The following is an 11,382-nucleotide window of genomic DNA, read 5'->3' on the forward strand; positions in this document are numbered from 1 at the left end:
AATTTGTCTTATTTGATGTTTTTCTGTATTGTTTTCTATAATTATTATCCCTTAGAAACCTGCTTGTTTTCTAATGAGAGACAGAAAGTTGGTGAATTCAGATGACAGGGGAGTTAGTGAAGAGTTGGTAGGAGTAGAAGGAAGGGAAACCCTAATCAAGACATATGGAAAAAATATATTTCCAGTAAATGAAATTAATAAAAGAACAAAAGCAATCAGGCCTACGTGTGACACAAGCCCTTGGATGCTGAGGCAAAAAAATTTTTAAAGCTGAGTCCTTAGTCCTTGGGCTACACAATAAGAGGCTATCTCAACCATAGCCACAACAAGCTACAAAAAAATGAGAGAATGGTGTAAGGAGAAGAATTCTATGTAAAATGATGGGATGACAAATCTTTAAATACGTTGCTGAAGAAAAAATATCTTCAAAAATTCAGGGACTCTGGAGATTGGGGAACAGTCTGAATATTTCCACCCCCGACACATGATAATGGTTCCTTGAGTACCTAAGACATTGCTTACTTCCTCCTCATAAACCAATCTCCTCTCACAAGGCTGTTCAAATAAACTGTTATTAGTTAGTTGTACCGGGTGATTTTGTGTGTCAATTTCATACAAGTCAGTTTCATCAGACAGGAAGAAACATCTGTGGAGCAAATATCTCCTTGAGAACTAGGTGTAAGGTATTTTCTTATTTAATGATCAGTGGGGAAGTCCCAGCCTATGGTGGGTGGTGCCATCACTAGGCAGGTAGTCCTGGGTTCTATAAGAACGATAGACTAAGCAAACCTGGGATAGCAAGTCAGTAAGCAGCTCCCCTCCATGACCTCTGCATTAGCTCCTGTCACTGTGATCCTGCCCTGTTTGAGTAACTGACTTCCTTCAGTGATAAACAGCAATGCTGAAGTGTAAGCCAAATAAACCCTTTCCTCCCCAACTTGACTTTTGGTCATCATGTTTTATCACAGAAAGAGAATCCCGAAATAAGACAATGGTTTCGCTTTGAGTTACCCAAAACCAAACAAAATATTTTCTGTATAAATAAAATGAAATCATAATCAAGAACCAGCAGTTAACACCTTACTTAATTTTACATCTTTATAGATAACTTATGAATATATAAAAAGGGCTTTCTTCCCACCCATGAGTACACTTGGGACAGATGGTTAACAAGAGTCCCAGAAGTCATTCTTATAGGTTGTTCTTAAATGCTGGGTACTCTAGGGGATTGGTGTGCATATGAGAGTTTTCTATTCCTATTAAGTGCAATGTCTCAGAAGATCACATAAAAGCTCCTTGTCAACACAGGAAAGACATCAGCCCCTCCAAGACCCCAACCCCAGCGAGTCCAGCTTCAGGTGAGATTGGGTCTCCGGCGGGGACCGCCCACCCTTCCCCCATCCCTCTTGATCTTCCGGGCCACTCCTGGCATCCAGAAGACCCACCCACACAGGAAAGACATCAGCCCCTCCAAGACCCCAACCCCAGCGAGTCCAGCTTCAGGTGAGATTGGGACTCCGGTGGGGACGGCCCGCCCATCACCCATCCCCTTGATCTTCTGGGCCTCTCCTGGCATCCAGAAGACCCGCCCACACAGGAAAGACATCAGCCCTTCCAAGACTCCAACCCCAGTGAGTCCAGCTTCAGGAAAGACATCAGCCCTTCCAAGACCCCAACCCCAGCAAGTACAGATTCAGGAGGCCTGCCCACACAGCAAAGAAGTCAATAATTCCAAGACCCCAACCCCAGTGAGACCAGCTTCAGGAAAGACATCAGCCCTAACAGGACCCAAACTCCATGTCAGCATCCCCAGCTTCAGCTGCAGGAAGGAAGGAGACCAGTGGAGACGGAAAGACCCCACCAGCACCCACTGAAAGAAGAGATGGGAAGAAGACAGAATAAGAGCTCACTCAGCAATAGAAACACCAACATGACCCCACCAGAATCCAGGGATCCAACACCAGCAAGACCTGAAAAGCACTACATAGACGAAGAAGAGGAGACAGACCTTAAAAATTATTTCATGAAGATGATGGAGACCCTCAAAGAAGAAATGAGGAAATCCCTTAAAGAAATAGAAGAAAAAACAAACAAAAAAATCCATGAAATGGGGGAAAAATTCAAGAAATAAACAAATCTCTCAAAGAATCTAAAGAGCACCAAGAAAGAACAACCAAAAAAATTAAAGAAACAACTCAAACAGTTGAAGGATTGAAAGCTGAAATAGAAACAATAAAGAAAACACAGAATGAAGGGATGCTGGAAATAGAAAAGTTGGGTAAATGATCAGGAACTACAGATGCAAATATCACCAATAGAATACAAGAGATAGAAGAGAGAATCTCAGGTGTTGAAGACTCATTAGAGGATATAGAGTCATCAACCAAAGAAAATCTCAAAACCAACAAATCCTTAACACAAAATATCCAGGAAATATGGGACACTGTGAAGAAGCCAAACCTGAGAATAATAGGTATAGAAGAAGGTGAGGAAATTCAACTTAAAGGTACAGAAAACATATTCAACAAAATCATAGAAGAAAACTTCCCTAACCTAAAGAAAGATATGCCTATGAAAGTACAAGAGTCTTACAGAACACCAAATAGGCTCGACCAGAAAAAGAAGTCACCTCGCCATATAATAATCAAAACATCAAACCTACAGAGTAAAGAGAAAATATTAAGAGCAGCTAAAGAAAAAGGCCAAGTAACATACAAAGGCAGACCTATCCGAAATACACCTGACTTCTCAATGGAAACGATGAAAGCCAGAAGATCCTGGACAGATGTCCTACAAACGTTAAGGGAACCAGGATGGCAGCCCAGACTACTATATCCAGCAAAGCTCTCAATTACCATAGATGGAGAAAATAAAATATTCCATGACAAAGCCAGATTTAAACAATACGTGTCCATGAATCCAGCTCTACAGAAAATGCTAGAAGGAAAACCTAGAGCCAAGGAAGATAACTACATTCACAAAGCCACAGGCAATATATAATCACACTTTACAAAACACCAAAAGAAAAAGGAAGGAGAAACTACACAAAATAACTTCACTAACAATAAATCAAGCACAAACAAGGATCACCAATCAATGGTCATTAATATCCCTCAATGTCAATGGCCTCAACTTGCCTATAAAAAGACACAGACTAGCAGAATGGATAAGAAGACAGAACCTTTCCTTCTGCTGCATACAAGAAACACATCTCAACATCAAAGACAGACGTTATCTCAGAGTAAAGGGTTGGGAAAAGATCTTCCAATCAAACGGTCCCAAGAAACAAGCGGGTGTAGCAATCCTAATATCTAACAAATTAGACTTCAAATTAAAATCAATCAAAAGAGATGAAGAAGGACACTTCATATTCATCAAAGGAAAAATACATCAAGACGAAGTCTCAATTTTAAACATCTACGCCCCAAATACAAACGCACCTACATTCGTGAAAGAAACATTACTAAAGCTCAAAATGCACATAAAATCTCACACACTAATAGTAGGAGACGTCAACACTCCGCTCTCACCGCTAGACAGGACCTCCAGACAGAAACTTAACAAAGAAACAAAAGAACTAATAGAACTTATGACCCAACTGGGTTTAACAGACATCTATAGAACATTCCACTCAAATACAAAGGGATATACCTTCTTCTCAGCACCACATGGATCCTTCTCTAAAATTGACCACATAATAGGAAACATAGCAAATCTCCACAGATACAAAAAAATTGGAATAACCCCCTGCATCTTATCAGATCACCATGCATTAACATTAGAATTCAACAATAACACAAATGGCAGAAACCTTACAAACTCATGGAGATTGAACAATGCACAATTGCACCATCCCTGGGTAAAGGAACAAATAAAAAAAGAAATTAAAGACTTCCTCGATTTCAATGAGAATGAAGACACAACATACACAAACTTATGGGACACTTTGAAAGCAGTGCTGAGAGGAAAGTTTATAGCACTAAGTGCCCACATGAAAAAACTGGAGAACAGTCATACTAGAGAATTAATAGCACGGCTGAATGTTCTAGAACTAAAAGAAGCAGACTCCCCCAGGAGGAACAGACGCCAGGAAATAATCAAATTGAGGGCTGAAATCAATCAAGCTAAAACTGTACAATGGAAAAAAGAAAGTATCTTCAACAAATGGTGCTGGCATAACTGGGTACTGGTATGCAGAAGACTGCAGATAGATCCATGTTTATCGCCTTGTACAAAACTTAAGTCCAAATGGATCAAAGATCTCAATATAAATTCAGCCACACTGAAACTTTTAGAAGAGAAAGTGGGAGATACTCTTCAATGAGTTGGTACAGGAGACCACTTCCTAAACATAACACCAGTGGCACAGGCACTGAGATCAACAATTAACAAATGGGACCTTCTGAAACTAAAAAGCTTCTGTAAGGCAAAGGACACAGTCAAAAAGACAAAAAGGCAGGCCACAGAATGGGAAAAGATATTCAGTAACCCTACATCTGACATAGGGCTAATCTCCAAAATTTACAAAGAACTCAAGAAGCAAGTCTCCAAAACACCAAAGGATCCAATTAAAAGGTGGGGTACAGAGCTAAATAGAGAATTCTCAGTAGAGGAGGCTAAAATGGCCAAGAGACACTTAAGAAAGTGCTCAACATCCTTAGCCATCAGGGAAATGCAAATCAAAACAACTCTGAGATACCATCTTACTCCTGTCAGAATGGCTAAAATCAAAAACACCGAAGACAATTTATGCTGGAGAGGATGTGGAGAGAGAGGAACACTCCTCCACTGCTGGTGGGAGTGCCGACTCATACAGCCTCTTTGGAAATCAGTATGGAGATTCCTCAGGAAAATGGGAATTAATCTACCACTAGACCCAGCAATTCCACTCTTAGACATATATCCAAATGAGGCAAGTTTATACAACAAGGGCATCTGCTCCACTATGTTCATAGCAGCATTATTTGTAATAGCCAGAACCTGGAAGCAACTTAGATGCCCCTCAACTGAAGAGTGGATAGAGAAAATGTGGTACATTTACACAATGGAGTATTACTCAGCAGAAAAAAACAATGGAATCTTGAAATTCGCAAGGAAATGGATAGCACTGGAAGAAACCATCCTGAGTGAGGTAACCCAGTCGCAAAAAGACAAACATGGTATGTACTCACTCATATATGGATTTTAAATATGGATCAGAATAGTGCCAGTCTGCACTTCCACTGATTGAGAGTCTGGGAAACAGGAAAGAACCTAAAAGATATGCATATATGCATAGTACCCAAGAGAAGAGGATGGAGACAAGATCCCCTGAATGGATGGGGAACACGGCGAGGGGTGGGGGGTAGTGGGACCTGGGAAGAAGAGAGGGGGTGAAGAGGAAGAGAGTTGGTCATGGGGGAACAGGAAGTTGAGGGGGTGGGGGTAGAATAGGGGGAATAGGGAATCATAGGATCGAATACAGATCAGGCACCAGAGCTACCTCCAGTGATCTAAAGGGATAACACCAATTGGCAAGCTAAGCAATAGTGGAGAGACCACCTCGAATGCCCATTCCTGATAATGAACTTGATGTCTATAACCATCCAGGAGCCTTCATCCTGTGACTGATGGAAGCAGAGGCAAACACATAATTAATCACTGAACTGAACCCAAGGAACCCAGTGACAGAGAGGAGTGATGAGCAAATTGGCAAAGAATGGGCTGGCAAAACCAGCAGAGACAGCTGATCTGAACAGGGGAGAGCTCTTGGACCCCAGAGCGACAGTGGGAAGGCCAGCATGGGACTGATCTGGACCCCCAAATGTGAGTGTCAGTGAGAAGGCCTGGGCAACCTATGGGGCCCTGAGCTGTGGATCAGTGTCTATCCCTGGTATACAAACAGTCTTCGTGTGCCTATAGCACAAAGAGGGATGCTCTCTCAGCCTGGACTCTTAGGGGAGTGCCTGGACCCTACCCAGAGTAAAATGACAGACTCTGATATCCCCTATGTGGAAGGATTTGGCAATAGGGTGGGAGGGTGGGGGGGGAGGGGAGTGCGGGAGGAGGGGAGGGAGAGGGAACTGGGATTGACATGTAAAACAAGCTATTTAAAATTAACATAAAAAATGATTTTAAAAAAAAAGCTCCTTGTCACACCACACTCATGCTAGTGGGTCCTGGGAAGTTGTATGTCATCTGCTTTGGGACATTGACAGTTTTTTCTATTAGATGAACATTGATAATACACTTGAGAGAAAAATGGTAATTCATGTTTTTTTACTCTAATGTATATAAGAAAGCAGGAGGCTCTTCTTTGAGCATCACAATAATTAACTATTATATGAAAAAGAAACCAAGGAATTTCTAAGAAATTTGCTTTCTGTTCAGGTCCTAGATAAGTTCCTGGTTTCATTTATAGCAACAGTCTGCTAAAGGCACAGTTGGCATACCAACCATGTTGTATGCAGTAGCTCAACTTTACCTAGAAGTGTTTGTTTCAGTATTGTCTTCAGTAGACAATGTCTTCCTGTCTCTTTTCCTGTCATGCTTTCTTGTTAACTTTTTATGATTATGTCACAGAATCAGAAGGAATGAACCCCAGTCCAAATTTAACCAGTTGGGGTACAGAGAACCTCACTGGGGTTTTAATTACTTTTCATTTCCTTCAACACTTCTGTGGAATATATGGACTATTGCTTCTGTGTGTTGTTCATTAACCTACAAACATCGCCCAGAGAAAGCAAGTAAGGGTAAATCACTCTTAAATATGACATTTCTAGATAATCAAAAAATTTTGCTACCTTGTTAATGTTGAAATAGTCATTTCAGACCAGGAGGAGAGAGAACTTTAATCCACCCCAAACAGTCTTTCTGTTTCCCTCTGGTTTCAGAAGCTCTAGCAAAAGTACCCTCTGTGATGTAAAGATTATTCAATGTGACAGCTTCTCTCGGACCTCAAGAATACTGCTTGATACTTCTGTCCTTACTCTGAAATTCCAAAATTAGGATATGCATAAAATCCAAATACATAAGAAGTTAATATATTTTCATTATTCTCATTTAGGTAAAGAGTATAGAATGAAGAATAAATACACAAATCTATAGTCCCCATTTCCAGCTACCCACATTGTATGACCATATTCAAGATTTTATATTGTATAGGAAATATTGATTACTGTTTTATATGTTGAATATTTAAATTGTTGGCTTTGGTTGGTGGTAGGGATGCTTTGAAATTTATATTGTTACTCACTTCCTATTAAAACTTTTTCAATGACTTGTCCAAAGAATCAAATGGGTCAGCAATGAAATTAAGTGTTTGCTGATGCTGAATCTGTCTATCTATAATTTCAGCTTCTTAATCTAATTTGCCTTTTTGTTTTCTAAAAGATATGGAAAATACAGGGATTTTGAAATTAGACAGCTTTCCAGGTGGACAATTCAGCGATTTCAGTACACACATGTTAACTCTGACTGTCAAAGCAAAATATGGAAATGCTCATCTGACATCTTGAGTACCTGTAGGTTTGTGTTGTTCTCTGTCTTCTTGGATCATCTTTATGCTACAGTGTGGAATCTGTACCTCAAACTGTTCACACAAGAGATGCTGCGGGAGGATATTCTTTCTCTTTTCTCAGATATTTAGTATCCCTGTTGATAATCTCTGTTAAAGTCAGAATCAACTTTGTCCCTTTCTCTGTTTTTCCCAAACCACATTTTCCCCAAATTAGACCAAATTCTGGGACAAAGTACTCTTTGCTGCAATCATTCTCTTGCTGTGTTAAAATGTCTAGGGAAAGCTCCATTCTCATGTAGATCACTACAAAGGGACTCCTTGCCCCTGGTCATGTGTATCATCTAGAATTCTCCTTTATGGGAAGCTTTAGAAATCTGGACCATCCTTTGATATCTGAAATGATTCACATTGGCAAACACTCATTGTCTCATGTTTGTGATGACTTAGATGACAAATGTCAGTAAAATATAAATCATGACTCACGTAAATTGTTCTCAATCCGTATACTCAGAACTCAAATCCTAAACACTCAAATCATTGGATCCTGGATTTATACATCAGAAATGAATAGACATTTAGGTTGTTCTTTTGAGAATTCAATGTCACAATGTAGGTAAAGCACATGGAAACAGCATATAATGTGTGATGAAGAAGGAGTTAGAAAAGAGGGAGGCATACAAGCAGAGGTGATGTAAAGAGGTTACTAATTATCTCCAGTGGCCCATTCTAAATATACCCTAACAACACACACTGCCATTCAAATTAGCTCCATCAAAAAAACACATTTCCTACTTGGAAAAACTGTGACATCACTGGATAGTGATGTTTCTTGAGGGAAGAAATATGGCATATGTTTTTATTTGTTCAGATTCAGGCTCAAAAGCACTGTAGGACTTAATTACTCGAATGGCCAAGGCTATAATAACAGAATTATTCCTAGTATGTTCAACAGCAAATGTCCCTGTCTTATAATGATTGTCTATCAGATGTCAGAATTATCAGTGATGGCTTTTTAACTCATGAGTAGGGTACTAAGCAGCTGACACTCTTGAGAATGGTTAAGCAGGAGGAAACTCTATATTCCAAGTGTCTGTGTTCCACCAGAGCACAGTGGGAAAACAGCTGTGTCCTCAGCTTTCAACAACATCATAGGGATCCAGGAGGAGTTGCTTAGGTATTTTTGGTGAGAGTGATTTTCCATCTTGGAAAGACTCACTATTTCTACACACATGCATATCTACCTTCTGTCCAGCAGGATATAAATCCGTTTCCAGTGCAGTGGAATGGAAAACTTATAGTTTCATTTTTGTGGATATTTTGAAGCTACCATGTATTTAAAAAAAAGAGAGAAACAATGCTAGAATCTTCCAAAATATTGTCTCCTTTTATTCTTACTTGATTAATTTTATTGGACTTTTGTTTTGTTGAATCAGTTAGCTTGCTTCTTGTTGTTTGTTTTCAGAAAGAGTTTTACTCAAACCAACTTTGACGCTATACTCCATGCAATCAATCTGCTCTCAAAGCAACAGCAATCCTTTGTCTCAGCTCCTTGGGCTGTGATGATAAATGCATGAGCAAACACACTCAGCACTTCTACTCTTCACCTGTCAGAAAATTCTCCTTTTTTGTATTATTTCCTCTGCAGTTTATCATAGGTTGATCTCTGCTATTCCACTGTCATTGCACCAAAATGCTGTGTGTGTGTGAAGGGCAAGCAGCTACTGTTGTTGTTTGTGAGGAGATGTTGAGAGTTTGTGGATCGCGAGTTTCTTGTGAGTGTTCGGGCCTGAGAGCAAGAGTGGACAGCAGCAGGCTTCAGGCCCCAGGCGGGCGGGGCGCAAGTGTCGGGGGGCGTGTCCGTGGAGTGCACGTCATTACTCGGGACATTCGAGTGGGACTCTGTCGCAAGCTGCTTTCGCCGGTTGTGGTGGCGCACACCGGTAGGATTTGCTGAAGGAGGCAGAGGCAGGAGGATCTTGAGTTCGAGGCCAGCCTGGACTACACTTTTTTTTCTCCTCGCCTCTGGCCTGTTCCGTCTTTCCATCTCAGTATGAACTGCTTTTGCTGCAACACTGTGGAGACCCAGCTGGCAGGCAGGAAATTTTATTTCATCCTCCTGTCTCTGAGTCCACCTGCCTGCAAGGATTAGACGTGGGAAACCCCACCCCAAATGCTCTGTCTGTCTGTCTGTCTGCCTGTCTGTCTCACTCTCTCTGGCCCTCCCTTTCAGTCGGCCTCTGTCTCTCTGTCTCTCTGTCTCTGTGCCTCTGTGTCTCTCTGTCTCTCTCTCTGTCTCTGTCTCTCTCGTGTGTCTGTGTGTGTGTGTGTGTGTGTGTGTGTGTGTGTGTGTGTGTGTGTGTGTGTGTGTGTGTGTGTGCGTTTTCCATCTCCTGGTTCCTCCTGACTCCCCTTGAAGTTTTGAGATCTTTTCTTGCTGAAGTGGTCACCCCAACTCGCCTAGGGTGTCATCAGTCAGAGTCCGCGGTAGTGAGGCAGCTGAGACAGAGGGCAACAATTAGAAACAGGAGAATCACTATCTTTCATTGTAGATGATAAAATACCTTAATCCAAAAATGCTTAGAGTACCTGTAACAAAACCAACCTGAGACTTCAATAAGGCATTGAGTGGTAAATTAACATTCAGAAATTAATATAAATCACATCTATCTATAAGAAATAAATCCCACTGCAGAGCAATGCGGAGGAACTAATATATATGCATGCACTGAGCAAAAAGAGTGAGGAGCTGACCTGAGGGAAATTATAAAATGTTTCCAGTGGGTCCAGGTGTAGACCTGAACATCTGAAAAGTTAATACATGAAGAGAATGACATAACATTTAAAGATACTAGTATTCACAAGCAATTCGAAATTTGACTAAGCATTAACAAAAACCCCATAATAATTTTTATGGTTGTCACCAATAATTATTTACTTTAGTGAAACATCTCATGATCAGAATTACCCAGGGGAAATTGAAGGATATGAAACTTCACATCTGTAAGAGGACAAGATAACTTTTGACACAATTATAACGTCTGAAAACTGTGCTGCAATCAAAATAACAAAGAGCTGATTATGTTTCATGACTCTTCTTTTTACATTTGTCTTCCTATAGACAGTAGCTGACTTTCACATTGCCACAGAAGACTGGTGATTGGCATTTGTACCATTTCATATAAATAGATATTTTATTAATGTGTTCTTAGTTTCTCTTTATTCAAGGTAACCATTTAAATATTTATATATAAATCCATTTTATTGTTGAGAATACTATCACATAGATTTATCAAAATCTACTCACTTAATTTTGTTGATCAGTTGGGGATTTTTAGTCTACAATAAATGAATTTGCTAACAGTTTGATACTTTTATGATCATATATTATTTAATTTACACAAATATCTAGCTGAAATGCTTGTATATTGTGTTAAGTGAGCTTTTATCCCTCCCTCAAACTGCAAATCTACTTCTGAATCAGGTAACTTTTAAACTTTGAACAGTTATGGATAAAAGTTACAGTTGGGATGTGCAGGTCTTCCTGGTATAGGGTCTCTGGTGGTAGAAGAAGACATGGGGGATAAGGAAGGTTGAGCCAGGATGAGAATAGAGTAGAGCAGGATGAGAGATACCTTAATAGATGGAGTCATTAAAGGCTTGAGGAGAGAGCTGACACTAGTGAGATTTCCAGAGATCTACAAGGATAACTCCACCTGGCAAACTAAGCAATAGCTGAGAGAACACCTGAATAGCCCCTCACTGATGATAAGATTGATACCTACCTTATATGCCATCCTAGAACCTTCATCCAGTGCTTGATGGAAGCAGAGTCAGATACCCACAGCTAAACACTGAACTGAACTCCTGGAACCCAGTGACAGAGA

Source organism: Mesocricetus auratus, unplaced genomic scaffold (assembly GCF_017639785.1).
Source record: "Mesocricetus auratus isolate SY011 unplaced genomic scaffold, BCM_Maur_2.0 Super-Scaffold_100022, whole genome shotgun sequence".
Classification (NCBI taxonomy): domain Eukaryota; kingdom Metazoa; phylum Chordata; class Mammalia; order Rodentia; family Cricetidae; genus Mesocricetus; species Mesocricetus auratus.